Genomic DNA, 17,440 nt, shown 5'->3' with positions numbered 1-17,440 from the left:
TCAGGCACAATTCTGAGTTAAAAACCATCTCGCTTAGTCCTCACAACAGCTTTTATGAGGTAATTATAGTTATCATCCTCATTTTTCAGATGGGGAGAGAGGTACACAGGTATTAAGTCACTTCCCCAGAGTTACACAGTGATAAAGTGACAGAGCTTAGACTTGGACCCAGACAGCTGACTCTGGAGTCCAAAAGCCCCCGTGCTGTATTATCTCACCACTTAGAAGACAGGTGTGTTCCTTGGATTGGAAGACTGACTATGAACTCTTTGTGGCATAGTTCCCTGTTAAGAAATGTTGTTTTGAAGCTTGTAGTCTGGAATCGCCACAGCTGCTGAAGTAAGGAACCTTATTTCTGGTAGTGTATTTCTGGTATTTCATTTATTTTGTGTGGATCCTCTTTTCCTAGAAATTAATTTCTTCCTCCGTATCTACCTGGGGATCTGAAGTTAACTCAGGTGTCTTTCCTCCTCTCTTAGGCTCTCAAGGCAGTCTAGAGAGAGATTTCACTCCTTTTATAGAAGGAAGTTGTCAAGGTTTAATCCAGGAACTGATGGAGTGAACTGCTCTATTTAACTGAGGGAATAGGGGAAAGGGCCCAACTGTGCCAACTGAATTTAGTGTATTGCCTTAATAAGTTACTCTAAAGGATTACCTTTTGGCCTTCATCTGTATAATGACTAAAAGCACAGATTGTAGATTCAGACTGACGGAGTCCAAATTCTGGGTTCACCATTTATTATTTATGTGATTATATAACTTTTCTAAGCCTCAGCTTCTTCATCTGAAAAATGGATATATCTTATTTATTTAACAAAATAATTATGAGAGTTAAATTATGTAACAAATACAAAGCCCAGGGGACAGGGTAGCAGTGTTTGTTAGCTTGGATTTGGAACTTCTCTAACACACCGAAGAGGATGGTTTTTGCCTCTGGGATAATTGAGCTATGGTTTTTTAGGATCTGCTTGAACCTCCATTGGCTAATTTCAATGTATTCTTTAAAATTTCTGGTCTGGTGATACCTTTTCCATGTTTTCCAGTGATGCTGTTATTTTCTTCCTGTCTTTTTCTTTTTTTTTTTGGTTGCACCATGTGGCTTGATTGAATCCATACCCTTGGCAGCGCAATTGGGGAGTTCTATCCACTGGATCTCCAGGGATCCTACCCTTCTTAATGGGCCTTTAGAAAGGAGAAGTAGATGCTTATGCTCCGTCATACTGAACAAGAAATTCTGAGCATTATAATTACGGAGCCTAAGGACTATATTAGTTTTGGGGGTTTTTTGGTTTTGTTTTTAAGTTTATTTATTTTTGGCTGCTCTGGGTCTTTGGTGCTGCACGTGGGCTCCTCTAGTTGCCGTGAATGGGGACTACTTCTCATTGTGGCGGCTTCCCTTGTGGAACACGGGCTCCAGGGCGCGGGCTCCGCAGTTCTGGCTCACAGGGGTTAGTTGCCCTGTGGCTGTGGAATCTGCCTGGACAGGGATGGAACCCACGTTTCCCTGTACTGGCAGGCGAATTCTTAACCCCTGGACCACCAGGGAAGTCCCTACATTAAGTAACATTGCTAATGTTGAGCTAATGGTAAGCTGAAACTTGAGTTCTTTGTTGTTATTGTTTAGATACGTTATTTTTAAGTCACTTCTTCCCTCATCTGTTCCTGTGTAGTTGTTTCTTTGGACCCAAGCTTTTAGATGTTATGTTTATTTTTCCTATTCAACACTAAATTGTCACTTCTCAAGTCATCATCCTGAATTAAGATAGATTCAGATTTAGATTTGACATCCCTCTCAGTTTTGTATCACTTTCTCCTTTGTTCAGTTTGGTCACCTTGGTCATCAAGGGTCTCATTGAAACCATTAACAAAACATGTTTAAAGGAAAACTTGTTTCCCTTTATTTACAACTTTTGACACAAAATGAGTGGATTTTCCATGCCAGGAAATTCTCCAGTTCTCTGTGGACACCAGTTGGGGTGTCCTGCAATTCTCTTCAGTCAAACACTTAAATACCAAGTGTTAGTGCAGATTCCACAGGTTAAAGGCTTATCTCACAAGAGCGTCCCCACTCATATGCCAATCGCAAAGCCAAACCTGTGCTTCTGACCAGTGTTTTTTCTATAAATCACAGGTCCCCACCAATCCCTCCTTAGGTTTGATAGTTTACTATTGATGGGATGGCTCACAGAATTTTGAGAAGCACTTTACTTTCTATTCCTCATTTATTATGAAAGATATAATTAAGCAGCAGTCAAGTGGAAGAGATGCATAGGGCAAGGAACGGGAAATGGGTGTGGGACGTTCATACCCTCTGCAGACACAGCGCTCTCCTTGCAGCTGGATGTGTTCACCAACCTGGAGCTCTCTAAACCGTCGTGTTCTTTTGGAGGTTCCATTATGCCGGCACGGTTGGCTGAGTCATCAGCTATTGGCGATTAACTTAATTCTCGGCCTTTCTCCCTTTAGGGGTCAGGGTTGGAGTTGAAAGTTCCAATTTTCTTTCTTTTTAGTTTATTATTATTTTTGGCTGTGCTGGGTCTTCATTGCTACACAGGCTTCCCTCTAGTTGTGGTGAATGGGGGCTGCTCTCTAGCTGCGATATGTAGGCTTCTCATTGGGGCGGCTTCTCTTACGAACTGTGGGCTCTGACACAGGCAGGCTTCAGTAGTTGCGGCTCCCAGGCTCGAGAGCACAGGTTTAGTAGTTGTGGCACTCGGGCTTGGTTGCTCCGCAGCATATGAGATCTTCCCAGATCAGGGGTCGAACCCATGTCTCCTGCACTGGCAGGCCTATTCTTTACCACTGAGCTACCAGCGAAGCCCCAAAAGTTCTAGTTTTCTAATCTCAGGGTTTGTTCCCTTGGTGAACATCCCCCATCCTCCAGGAGTCACCTCATGAGCATAATCTTTGGTTACAGTTGAAAGGGACTTATGAATAGCATCCCTCTCACCCCATCACTCAGGAAATTCCAAGAGTTTTAGAAGTTTTACTGTCACATTTTTTTCATCTTGATCGTAAAGAGATCTTAGAATACTTTGATATATATCATGCCAAAATATATGTATACTTATCTACTTAACTAGTAATTTAAGAAAATAAAAAAAAATTTTTTTTTTAAAGAGGAAGTTACCAGTTCATGGTTTTTGGCAATATTGTCAATGCTGAGATTTTTTGCAGATAGTAGGTATTTGCCATCAAGTATTCATGGCTGGTTTTATATTCACTTGCAAATAAATAAATCATTTTAGTTTTCAAAGGCACATTGTCAGATTTTATTGATACAAGAACCTCAGCAAAACTTACTTCACTAATTTGAGAATTCAGAATATACATAGGGACTCTACTTAATTTTACATTCTCTTATTCTGCTTATAGTAAGTAGTTTTCCATGTTAACATTGTGCACAAGTTTAGAGGACACTTTAAATCCTCCCCAGCACTATCCTTTTAGTATGTTTAAAACTGTCTTAGCATTTTTTTTTTAGATAGCAGTGTGTTTGTTGAGAGTAAATTGTATCTTCCCATTTTAGCAGATCCAAAAACCTTTTGTCAGTGTTATGAGTTAGTTTAGGTAAGTGAAGGGCTTTCCTGGTGGCTCAGCAGTAAGGAATCCGCCTGCAATGCAAGAAAAACTCAGGTTCCATCCTTGGGTTGGGAAGATCCCCTGGAGGAGGAAATGGCAACTCACTCCAGTATTCTTGTCTGGGAAATCCCATGGACAGAGGATCTTGGCAGACTCCAGTCCATGGGGTCACGAAGCGTCATGTACACCTGAGTGACTGAGCACACACAAGTAAGTGAAGCTAATAAATCTAAGATTTAAATTTTAGAGTTTAAAAAAATGTGTAGTATGATTCTAACACTGGATTGTGGTAATAGTTGCAAGACTGTATGTATTTACTAAAATTCATTGAATTGTACACTTAAAATGGGGAAATTTTATGGTTTGTAAATTACACTTCAATACAGTGTGATTTAAAATACAGTATGATTCTGTTAGCTAATTTTAACTGATTTTTGTGTGTGTGTGTGTGTGTGTGAATTTGAAACAGTACAAAATAGCACTTCATACTACAAATTTTAAGTAGTACAAATGTCAAGCAGTTTATGAATCTCTTAGTTTCAAAGCTGATGGACCTAGTGAATTATAAACCATGCTTACTCTAGGTGGTACCGCTTCAGCTGGTAACAGGAGTAGAGTATCATAAGTAAATATCTAGAGAACCATACTGTTGTTTACGTGCATGGGAACGTCTACAAACGGTTTTGATGATTATTGTGCTGTTGTTTTTACTTTTATTCTTAAGTTTTTATATTCTGTAATATTGTCATTCCAAGTGGTCATTAAATGTGGTAAAGAACTCAAATAACTGCTGACAATCTTGCTGTTAATTTAGTACAGAGTGTCCTGGAAATATTGGAACTAATGCTAAGAGAATAAAAAAGCAGAGTTGAACCAGGAGCCCTTTTATTTGAAAAAATGAAAAACCTCTGGCAACTTGGCTTTAAAATCTCAAGCAGTCCAGGGCACCCCTAAGCCAAGCTATCATCTGTGTTAAAATAGAAAATTATTTTTGATGTTTGGGAAGGAAGTGATAGTGATACAAAAGACTTTACTACAAGTACTTTGTGTTTTTAAAGCATTCTTAACAACTTAACATTCTTTAATATATGTGCTGCTCACTTTGGCAGCACATACACTAAAATTGGAACAATACAGAGAAGATTAGCATGGCCTCTGTGCAAGGATGGCACACAAATTTGTGAAGCGTTCTATATTTTTAATAGTCAAATTAATGAAAAGAAAACAACAGTAGCTAATAAACTATTAAAAACTGTGTGCTTAGTTGCTCAGTTGTGTCTGACTCTCTGTGGCCTCATGACCTGTAGCCCACCAGCCTCCTGTGTCCATGGAACTTTCCAGGCAAGAATACGGAATGGGATGTCATTTTCTACTCCAGGGGATCTTCCCGACCCAGGGATCGAACCCACGTCTCTTGGATCTCCTGTACTAGTAGGTGGATTCTTTACCACTGCACCACCTAGGAAGCAATAAAAGCTATAAAAGCCTCCCTCCACAAAAAAAATATACCCCAAAACAAGCTACATCTCCCAGACTTCCTTGTCCTTAGCAATCTGAGTTTGGGTTTCACAAATGAGATAGATTCTCATCAGATTTGGAAAGCAAGAAGAGGCAGTGACCATCTTTCTACAAATTCTGTTTCTGATGATTGAGAATATTGTGGTTTTCCTGATAAGTATGCTATTTTATAGTAGAAAAAATTGGAGGGAGTAAACCTTCACAGATTTCAAAAAAATAGACATTATAGCCATTTATTATGCTTTGAAGCTATACTTGGGAAAAGACATACAACACAATGGTTTTAATGTAAATTAGCATCTGTTTACATTTATTCTTATAGGAACATAGCTTTGAATTAGCCAGTGTTTGAATTATGTTTTAAGGCATGAATTCCTTGTATAAAATGTAACTACCTGCTATTCTCTAATTCATCTTTTATCGTATTCTGTACTGATACTTCCTTAACTGTTATGAATTAGTGAATCATTATTGGATATAGTTCTGTATTTGCTCTTACACATCAACAGTTTACTCCTGGCCTAAGCAGTTATTGTTGGTTCTGTTCTTCTGATTATTAAATAAAATGAAGATTTTAGTTCTCTAATTTAAAAAAATTTGTTTTCCTTCTTCACTTAGGTGGGACTGTTTAATGTTAAATGAAAGGTGTTGAAATCACTAGAGGGCAGCACATTCTATCTGCTAGTGGCACGCCTGTGACTCACAAATGCCATTCTGGGTTGTTCGTAGCACTGGGAGTTAAATTTAGGTCACCACTCTCTTTCTGGCGTGTTTCGTATACACCTGCTACTGTAACTCATAGTGAGACAGAGCCAGGAGGTTATGCAGAGACTTGAAATAACATTAGTGTACGTTTCCATTTGAGTGTGAGTTCTTCTAGCTAACAGCACGTAGTTAACATTTATTTGCAGTTTCTCTTTTTCAGATAATTGTTAAATTGTAATTGTTAAACTATAATTTTGTTATTGTAATTTTTGAAGTCTCACCCAAAAAACTCCAGTATGTTTTCATTTGTAGACAGTATAGCTTAGAAGTTCAGGACATGGGCTTTGGAGTTAAACAAACATGGATTCAAATCCCGGCTCTACCACTCTGAACTAGCTGTGAAACCTAAGCAGGCCTTGACCTTTCTTAGATTCATCTCCTTCATCTGTAAGCTGGAGGACTACATTAGGATCAGCTTCATAGAACTGTGACAATTAAGTGAGATAACATGCATATTGTATTTTAGCACTAGTACGTGGTAAACATTTGTTCTGCATTCATATACATTCTCACATTTTTCTGAGGCCTGTTCTAAGATTGTTTAAAAAATGCATGGTTTATCCCCATAGAGTCCACCTAATGGATCTCCCACTCACATCAGTCTGTTCTCTCAAGTAGCAAACTGAATTGTGTCCTTGTCATTTCTTTGACGTTCTTTTAGTTTGAAGCATGTAAAATTTCCAGTATTTGATCCTATTTGCCCTGTGAAACAAGCAATAAAATTAAATGTCATTGACTTATCACCCCTGTATGTATTCTTGTCCAATTTATACATTTGACTCTTTCTTACCTTGTTAGAAGATCAGTCTTAATAGAAGATTAATCTTAAAATATGAATTTTGTGTCCTGGCTGTTCCTGTAATTATTGCACTTTTGAGGTTCAGTCATGTTGGTGTAGCAGAAACAAACTCATTTCTAATACTTGGGACTTTACATGTGGTATCTTTTCAACATATATGTTCCTTCTGTTACTGACGGGAATTTAGTTTCTTTGTAATTAGTTCTCTGCATGAATCTTTCTTGAATAGGCTTTTATTTTAAAAAATTCATGGTTACTGGTAGGTGATATCACATGTTCATAACTTGTTTTACATGATATTATTCAGTTATATTCATTTCTGAAATTAATTTGACTTTTTCTCCTAATATCAACATAAATTTCATTTCCTAAAACAAAGTATTTAGGCCATGTTCAAAGTTATTTATTTGGGAAGGTAAAAAAGATGCCCCTTATAAATGTTTTTTTTGTGTGTTAGAAAATTGCCATCTGAAGGACAAATACTTTGTTGAAGAATTTATTCTAGATATAGCTAAGATCACTGATTTTCCTTGATTCTTGCTCTTGCCATATGCAAAGGAGGAAAGCAAGCAGTGGTAATGAATATACTCCTTGCCAGCACATCCAGTTATCTAGTAAGTTCTGTCAATTCTTCCTCCATAATATAGCTGTCATTTATTCTGCTTTCTCTGCACCCTCATTATATTTCGCTTGGATTTAAGAATCCTCCAGTAGGGTTCCTGCCTCCCGTCTCTCCCCGCTGGGAAATCTGTACCTTGTTTCTGGAGTTAATCTTGATGCAAAACTCATCTTGTCATTCCTAGGTTCTTAGATCACTTCTCTGATTCTATTTGTTTTACTCTTTCCCATATATTCCAACCAGACTATATATTCCAAAACTGAAATTCTTCTCTAAGACTGTAGTTTTGTAATCAACTCCAGATTTTTAGTAAATTTTCCATCTATTTCTTTTTCTTTTTTTGCTGTTACTCTTCCTTTGCATAATTCAACATGCTCTGAATCATTTTTTTCTGCCTATTGTGGAATTGGTTAGAAGCTGATTTTTTTAAATGTATATTATTACTCCATTTTTTGTTTTAAGCATTTGGATAACTAGTGACCTCAATACCATTCATTGAATGATGTGTTCTGTTCTTACTGATTTGAAATACACCCTCTCATATGTAAAGTTGTCTTATATGTGTGTCTTCTCTGGATTCTCCTGTTTTGTTCTGTTTGTCTGTTTCTGCATTGGTTTCTAGTATCTCAATTACTATAACTTTATATATAAAGTTTTATAATGAGTCTGGACACCTGGTTGGGTGAGTCAATTCACTGTGCTTTTTTAGAACTGCTTTGGCTATTCTTTTTTTTTTTTTTTCACTTATTTTTATTGAAGGTTAATTACTTTACAATATTGTAGTGGGTTTTGTCATACATTTACATGAATCTATTCTTAAGCCCTTTGCCTTTCCCTGTGAAGTTTAGGACAGCTTCTCAAGCTTCATGAAATCACCTCTTGGAATTTTGGTTATGTTAGGTCAACTTCATAAGCTGACCTAATAATATGAAAAATTTATATCTTTATAATATTAATGTTTCCATCTACAAACATAATATGGCTCTTTATTTACTTAAATCTTGTATGTCCTTCATAATTTTTTATGGTTTCTCTATACAGGTCTTATGTATCTTTATTCCTTTATTTTGTTGTCATTGTACATGGTACATTTTCTGAATTTATTTTCTAATTTGTTGTTACTGGTATCCAAAATATTGTTGATATTTACATTTGAGTATTATCAGCAACCCTTATTAACTCATATTAGTTCCACCACCAGTAGTTTGTCATAGGTTCTTCTGGAATTTTTATCTAGACCACAGATCTGCAAATGATAGTCTGTTTATTTTGTTTCTTTTCAACCCTTGTGCTTTTTTCCGACCTTTGTGTGTTCCTTTCTTTATTTCTTCCAGCACCACCCTCTGCCCCGACCCCCCACCTTACTGCTCTGGACAGATTCTTAGAGTCATTTTGCCTCTGAAGAGCTGTTTACAAAGAAGCACTGTGAGTTAGCTGGCCTGCTGCACAGAATCAAAGACTGTGCGTCTGTTGCTGTAGCCTCCCAGTTAGGTACAAGAGCATTTACGTAGGGACTTGTGAAGACTGCTAAGGTGAATTATAGCTTAAAAGTCAATTTGCAACTATTTATTTGTTTATTGTATGCTTCATGTGTGATGACATGCAGATGAAATAAGGACTAAAGTGCCTGTTTTCGGGTTATTTGTGGTCTGATTGGCAAAGTAAGACTTACTTTTAGGAAGCAGTTAGAAAGCAATATCATATAGACTAGTATAAAGCTCAGTGAGCTATTTTGTGAAACACAGAGCTTTAGGCTACAAAGCAGAAGATCCTTCTTTTATCTTTCCCACCTCCATTCTTTCCCATCCTTCCCAACTGAAGTGCCCTCAGCCTGCTTAAGAGCCTAAGATAAGAACTTAAAAGTAAACAGATCTGGTTTGGGACATGTGGTTATCTTTGGTTATCTGCTGCTGTTTTTACTGAATATCTCTGAAATTTATTTGGAGAGTCATATATCATGAGTATCAGATATCTCCAGTACTGTCTTCTGCATGATGGTACTTTTTTCCTTTCAGTTCAGTCTCTCAGTCGTGTCTGACTCTCTGTGACCCCATGGATTGCAGCACGCCAGGCCTCCTTGCCCATCACCAACTCCCAGAGTTTATTCAAACTCATGTCCATTGAGTTGGTGATGCCATCCAACCATCTCATCCTCTGTCGTTCCCTTCTCCTCCCGCCTTCAGTCTTTCCCAGCATCAGGGTCTTTTCCAATGAGTCAGTTCTTCGAATTAGGTAGCCGGAGTGTTGGAGTTTTAGCTTCAGCATCAGTCCTTCCAGTAATTTTGCAAGTTTTATGATATGGTTGTAGGGATTTGCCTGGCAGTCCAGTCAGTGGTTAGGACTTTGCATTTCCACAGCAGCATACCCGGGTTCCATCTCCGGTTGGGAAGCAAGATGCACTGTGTGGCCAAAAAAAAAAAAAGTGGCTGAAAATGGTTAGTAGATTCACAAATGTTTGTTTCAGTATTTTGATTCAAAATATTATACACACCTATCCTATGTATAGTTTTTGTACATATCAAATATTGTATAATAAAAGTATATATATCTATTGTATTAAACAGAAATTTATGTTATTTGAATTATTTTGGAAAAAAATTAGACTTTAGTTGATCACAACAACTAATGAGAGATTGGTAGACTATGGCATTAAAACCTGACACCAAGGAATGGTTTATATTTTAGGAGACTTTTCTTATCTTCACATCATGCAGAGTATACACCATTACATGGTTTGATAGTTTGTTTCTGTAACAGTGCATTTAGGAAGTAAGGTTATTTTTTACTCACTTTGGTTAGACTCTTAGGGCAGCACCAAAATGCTAAATTTAATACGAGTGTAAAAATAAACCTGATTAATGACAGATGAAGCTTGTTTACAGTTTCTTGGGCACATTATTTAGTTGATATGTTTTACAGCAAACATAATTTAAGGAATCTGTATTTTAGATCTCTTCTAAAATTAATTGCGCTTTATAGTTTGCTTAAATTTCTCTCTGTTTTTAATTGAAGTATAGTTGATTTACAGTGTTGTGTTAATACCTGCTATTCAGCAGATTCTTCCCAGGTAGTGCTAATGGTAAAGAAGCTGCCTGCCAATGCAGGGGACGTAATAGAAACGGGTTCGATCCCTGGGACGGGAGGGTTCCCTGGAAAAGGAAATGGCAACCCACTCTAATATTCTTGCCTGGGAAATCCTATGGACAGAAGAGCCTGGCAGCTCTAGTCCTTGGAGTCGCAAAAAGTTGGACACGATAGAAGCAACTAAGCACAGATACAGCAAATTATCTCAATTATGCGCGCACACACACACACACATATATGTATACACACATTCTTTTTCATTATGGTTTATCACAGAATATCAAATATAGTTCCCTGCGCTCTAAGTAGGACCTTGTTGTTTATCCATCCCACATATACTAGTTTGCACCTGCTAATCCCAAACTCCCACGCCTACCCTCTCCCACCCCCTCCCTCTTGGCAACACCAGTCTATTCTCTATGTCCATGATTCTATTTCTGCTTCATATATAGGCTCATTTGTGTCATATTTTAGATTTTGCTTATAAGTGGTATCACATGATATTTGTCTTTCTGACTGACTTCACTTAATATGATAATCTCTAGTTGCATCCATGTTGCTGTATGTTTACAGATTCTATGAAGGATAGTACATGTTTGCAATGACTGTGTTAGAAGGCAACTCTGAAGCCATAAGTTTGATAAGCATTGATTTTTTTGGCTAAAGCAAAGGACTTTGAAATTCTTTCATAGTGATGTGTACGAATAAATTATAAATTTAGTCCTTTAAACCAGGAATTTTTGTAGCTTAGCAGCATCACTGCATATTTCAGATATGTATTTAGGTCTCTTTATAATCTATTTTTTAACAGAATGAACTCAGAATCTTAGGGCTGGAATATTTGTTTAGCAAACATTTGATTTCCTGGTGTATGTCAAACACGGTGTAAGACACTGGAGGGACTAGAGTGAAGAAAGTCTCACTCTTGCTTTTAGGCAACCCAGAATCTGTCTTTGAAGATAGGCATTAAAATTTTTTATTTTAATAAAAAAGTGCTGTAATAATGTGTTTAGAAGGTGCTCTGGAGGTGTCACGCAGAAGTGTGCCTGAAGTATGTCCATCAGGAATAGGAAAAAAGGGTGTTCCCAGTGGAGGGACCAACATGGATCAAGGTGGAAAGTGGGGCCTGTTTAGGGAACTGTAAGCTGTTTGATACATCTTGGGAACACAGTGTAAGTAAGAGAGTGGTGGGAAAGGAATCTAGAAAGGTGGGCAGAAGATAAATCTTGCAGGTCTTTGTTTTATACGTTTAGGCCAAAGGGAGCCGCTGAGAATGATAAGAAGTCATTTAATCAAATTTACCTGTTTGCAGGAGATTATGGGAGCATTTACTGATACAATTTAAGTGTTTTATTCATCTTTCTTTCTGGTAACTTATGCATAGGACTTCATTGAGACAGGGGAAATTAGGTATTTTTCCAGCCTAGTACTGATTGTTGGAGAAGGAGATAGCAACCCATTCCAGTGTTCTTGCCTGGAGAATCCCATGAACAGAGGAGCCTGGTGGGCTGCTGTCCATAGGGTCGCTCAGAGCCGGACACGACTGAAGCGACTTAGCATGCATGCATGCATTGGAGAGGGAAATGGCAACCCGCTCCAGTATTCTTGCCTGGAGAATCCCAGGGACAGAGGAGCCTGGTGGGCTGCCGTCTATGGGGTCGCACAGAGTCAGACACAACTGAAGCAACTTAGCAGCAGCAGTAGCAGTACTGACTGTACAAATTCCCTGGCAGAGAACAGGAAAAGCTGTAAAGTGGGACCTCCTGACCACTAGAGAAATGTTCTTCGTCTTTCTGGTAAGCAGCCAGGTAGAACATTTAGTGAGACTGAAAGAGCTGGCAGCAAGAGGAAATAACCTCAACCTTATGTCAAACGTCAGACAGCCCAGAGTTGACGCTTTAAGACCTTGTCCCTTTCCTTCCATGCAGAATCACTGTGGTCAGAGGATAAACTCCCCGAGGGTTTATTTTTAGGAGGTGACATGAATTACAGGCTTAACTTGTATACTCAGACTTCTAAATATATATACTGCAAATTTCAGAACACATAAGAAATTTGCCCTGTAACTTCTTGTCATGCATTAAGGCTCATAATCTTAATTTCAAAATTTTTAATAATACTACAAAATGAAGTCTAACTGATGTTATATATGCAAGTCAAAATAGGTTCAGAGATGAAAGCAGTATAATGAAAATTGCTGGGGTGCCACATACAAGGGAAATTCCTGTTTCTTGCCTTTGCTTTTTATGTATTCAAGTTATATCTTACCCACTTGGATTTCTAAGTGCAGGACCTACACTAAACCATCCAAGGCCTTTGTTTGATGTCGATAAAGGCCTATGTAGCGCCTTGGGAGTGGGCTTCCCTCATGGCTCAAAGAATCTGCCAATGCAGGAGATGTGGGCTCTATCCCTGAGTCGGGAAGATCCCGGAGAAGGGAATGGCAACCTGTTCCAGTATTCCTGCCTGGGAAAGCCTATGGACAGAGGCGCCTGGTAGGCTACAGTCCATGGGACTGCAAAAGAGTCAGACACGACTTAGCAACTATACAACAACAGGCCTTTGGGAAGGGCACCTTTGTGATAAGAAAAAGGTTCATCTTCGAGGATGATACAGGCCCAAGATGTGGGCTGGAGTTCTGCCTGCCTTTGTCCCATTGACCCAGGGACCTTTTGTGTGGTGTACAGATTCACTAGCGGTGCTAGTGGCCCTGTTAAAGTCTCTATAACATCAGACCTACCCTTTATTACTTTTAGCCCTTTAGGTTATCCAATTACTTCTCTCCTGCTCCTAAAAAAAGATATAAAATGCTGTTACTCCTTTTTCTTTTCTTCTGTTACTCATTTCGCATAAGCATCTGGATTTCCCAGTTAGGAAATCACAGTTGTTTCATTGGCCAGTCATGGCATCTAAGAAGTTTTGATAAATGGGGAAAGCCAGAGACAGCCATTGTGGAAATATTGTTTTGAGTAGTGCCACAGTATGGGGCTGCTTTGTGCATGTGTGTTTCATATAGGCAAAATGGTATACGTGATAATAAACTAAGAATTGATTTGATTAGATAGCCTTTCTTTTGTTTTAGGAGGTTTCATTGTTACTCTTTTCAGTGTTAAGGCTCATCCAGGGAAAAATCAAGAAAATATCATCTGTTAGCTCACTTAATTCTTCCACTTTCTAAAATTAAGTGTTTTTTTCTTCCAGTTTTATTGAACTATAATTGACATATAGCACTGTGTAAGTTTAAGGCATACAAAATAATGATTTGACTTACATACATCGTAAAATGATTGCCACAGTAAGTTTAGCAAAAATCCATCATCTCATGTTGGTACAAAATTAAAGAAACAGAAAAAAAAGTTTTTTCATTGTGATGTGAACTCTTAGGATTTACACTCTTAATAACATTCATATATAACATACAGCAGTGATAATTATATTTATCATGTTGTACATTACATAACTGAATTTGTATCTTTGACTACCTTCATCCAATTCCCCCCCATTGTTTTGGGGTTTTATATTCCACTTTGTTTTTAGTATTAAATTAAATGAGGATAAAAAATTATCCTCAGTATGGATGGAACCAGATAGTCATACAGGGTAAACAACAGCAGTAATTTTCTAGATTTCTTAATTATTTTAACAGATTATAGAAGATTCTGGAAAATAACTTGTCTTGTCAGCAGCGGACCTTTTCCATTTTTAATAAAACCATAGAAAAGACAAGGTTCCAAATCATATTTTAACTGCTGAAAATCATCTGGAGAATAGCTGCTGACATAGAAGTCAGATGACATTGAGACATTTGGCAGACATCCTCTTCTTGCTGGTGTTACAAAATCCACAGTGGACAGCCTGGATTTGAAAAGAAGAGTGGCATCTTTGGAATCTCCACTAGAATCTGTTGAAGTTAAAATAAACCCGATGCCTTCTAAGTGACAGAAAATGAACCATGTCTGGGGATGGCAAAAGTGAGACACGTTAAAAACCCACTTGGATTGGTTTAAAGAAAATAGATCCAGGCCTAAGGTTCCAAGTTCCAGAGCCGAAGTGTCTTCTGATTTTTTCTTTTTATAACTTTCAAGCAAATTTTGCCTTGGAAAAAGCTTAAGTAATATGTGAATTATGAGATTGTGAAAGGAGGAGGAAGGCTTGAATCCAGTCATATTTTTGGCCTAAGCTATATGACTGTTGAGTTGAAAGTAAACATTATTCTTTCAGTGTTCTTTCAGAGAAGAACATTTTATGTCTGTGTGTGAATATTTTAAAAGTTCTGGGTGATTGAGACATGTAAAAAAAATGTTCTTAAAAATGTTAGGATTACTATTTAAGAAGGTTAAAAAAAAAAAAAGCTGCTCCTCTAAGAGCCAATGAGGTAACCCATGGTACATTTTTTTGTATTTAGTCATCCAATTATGTGGAAAGCTTTTTATAGGTATTTCTGAGGTTAATGATGAATCCTTAAGGGGCTTAAGCTGTATATTTCAGGTTTATAGTATCATAAGTTTAATTAATTTAGTGTATGGAAACATAAGAATTTTAACAGTGCTCTCAAAACAAAATAAAGTCATATAATAGGAAAAATGACCCAGGAGAAATATAGGAGAGGCTCAGCAATTAGCACTAGCTCAGCCATGTCCGACTCTTTGTGACTCCATGGACTGTAGCCCGCCAGGCTCCTCTGTCCATGGGATTCTTCAGGCAAGAATGCTGGAGTGGGTTGCCATGCCCTCCTCCAGGGGATCTTTCCAATCCAGGGATCAAACCCAGGTCTCCTGCGTTGCAAGCAGATTCTTTACCTTCTGAGCCACCAGGGAAGCCCTCATAACCTGAAATCTGGTGTCAAATAACTTGAGTTTGAATCCTGCCATTCCATTTCTAAATGGTGTAACTATGGGCCAAGTTACTTGACCTTCCTGTCCCTTAATTTTTTGATATATAAAAAGAAAAAAAAGTACCTAACTAAAAAGGGTAGGATTATTGTGAGAATTATTAGATAATATATGTGAAACATGTAATTTGGTTTCTGGTGTTGAGTATGTGTAAAGTAAGTGTTTATTAATCACAATCTTACTGTTACAATTAGATTACACACCTCATAATTTGTCTTCTTCCTGAGAATAGTTGATTATCTCCACCTAAAAATTCTCACTTAAAATTTGAAAACAATCATTAAAGAGCAAAGAAAAATCAGTGAGCTTGGAGAAGAAAGCCTGTGAGTGGTACACATGCATGGCATTAGACTCTACTATTGCTCCTGGTGTTTCCTTAGAGGGTGCAGGTAAATTATTTTCAGTTTACTCTTGTACTTAACCAGACTTACCAGATTTTTTGACATTTTGAATTTAGCATTATTTAGATACTTATTCTATCAGGGAATAAAATTCATATCTAATAATAATTTACAGCATCATTGTTAACATTGAAATATGAAAAATATTTTATTGTTTTTTTCAGCTCTTGGGGACCAAGATCCATAGATAACATCATTTTTCTTTCCTTTTATTTAAACCCTTAGAAGAACTGTGCACAAAACAAAATATCACAGTGATTTATCATATCCTCCTGTTAGTAGATAGAAAAATAAAGCATTGCCAGCTCCCTAAAAGATTCTTTTGCACCCCTCCCAATCAATACCCTTCTACCAACCCCCCAATTAGCCCCCTGTCCTGATGGTCATACTAATTACTTTCTGGCTTTTCTTTATAGTTTACCAACCAAGTACGTAGTCCTGATCACTGTTGTTTAGTTTTGCCTGTTTTTTTAAAGTTTTATTTGAATGAAATCATGCATAACGTTTTTCACTCAACATGTTGTAAGATTCACTTGTGTTCCTGCATGTAGCAGCAGTTCCTTCAGTTCTCTTGTTGTATAGTATTTAGTTGTATAAATATACCACAGTTTGTGCATTCTATGGTAGATGGATAGTTGTTTTCCTTCCAGTCTGGGGTTACTTAGTCAGCGCTGTTATGAGCATTTCTATGCATTTAAACATGTATTTCTGTAAAATACACCCAAGGAGAGAATTGCAAAGTCATAAGAATGCAATCTTGAACTTGCATAGATAATGGCCAAGCTTTCCACAGTGGTTTTACCAACTGTTTCTACCAGTAATGTGTGAGTTTCATTGCTATATACCCTTAACAAAAAAAAAAGATCATTTTTTCCTCAAATTGATCATTCTGGTAGATGTGTAATGATATCTTATAGTTTTAGCACTTTTTCCCTAAGAAGAATTTGGTAAGAAGTTTCTAAAACTATTGACTAGATGAAGCCTTTGGTTTTTAATTTTCCTTGCTTTCCATGTCTTTTAATAATTAAGTTGATGATACTTTTATTTATTTATTTATTTGATGATACTTTTAGAAAAAGTATTTTAAATTTTAAAACTACATGAAAGCAGTTAATTTGAGATATTACCCAATATTCTTTCTGTATACTTTTTGCTGGCTTATCTAAAAAACAGATGTATTATTTCTCTTCATAATTATTAAGCTACCATCCCAGAAATCATAACAATTACTGAAATGAGAGATATGGTCTGTGGTTTATGAAGTTGAGTTTAATGAATAAAACTTTCCAATTCCTCTGAGCCATTTTTCTTTGTTAGATTTTTTTAAAAATAAAGTACAACCGTGGTAACTCATCTGGATGACATTGAATGGCTAGTTACTGTTGAGTGAAGTAAAACAGACTTTTAACAGCTCCTGGGTAATGTCTGAAAGGTAAAGTGACATAAGATAAATGTCTGTGTTCCACTCTGAAAATAGCGAAAGGCATATGGAACCAAGATTTAACTTAGTTGACTTGTAACTTAATCCTGCTTTAAATATACTTTTGGGTTATTGAAGGTTGTACTATGATTTCTTTTTGCAGAATTAGTACCAACAATGGGAAATAATTAAGGTAAAAGTTTGAAAGTTTTGAATGCTGACTTAATTTTGTAAATAATTTTCAAAAAGCATAAATGCATTGAAAAGAGAATATTGGAAATTTTTCTGGATAACTGAGTGCCCCAAATAATAGTATTACAGCTATTTATAAGTGTAAAACAATTTGTTCTCAAGCTTGAA

At 37.0% G+C, this 17,440-nt stretch overlaps 1 protein-coding gene and 1 non-coding gene across 4 annotated transcripts in view; both read left to right on the top strand.

Moving 5' to 3' along the window:
• Positions 1-17,440, top strand: part of MIGA1 (mitoguardin 1) — a 73,568-nt gene that overhangs the window by 27,244 nt on the left and 28,884 nt on the right. The window lies entirely within an intron of this gene.
• LOC136156695 (U6 spliceosomal RNA) lies at positions 4,673-4,782 on the top strand. The gene has a single exon (XR_010661183.1). It is a non-coding gene; the product is annotated as a U6 spliceosomal RNA (small nuclear RNA).

This window comes from Muntiacus reevesi, chromosome 1, assembly GCF_963930625.1.
Source record: "Muntiacus reevesi chromosome 1, mMunRee1.1, whole genome shotgun sequence".
Lineage (NCBI taxonomy): Eukaryota > Metazoa > Chordata > Mammalia > Artiodactyla > Cervidae > Muntiacus > Muntiacus reevesi.
Note: the sequence above shows the minus strand (reverse complement) of the source record. Positions and strands in the feature narration are given on the sequence as shown.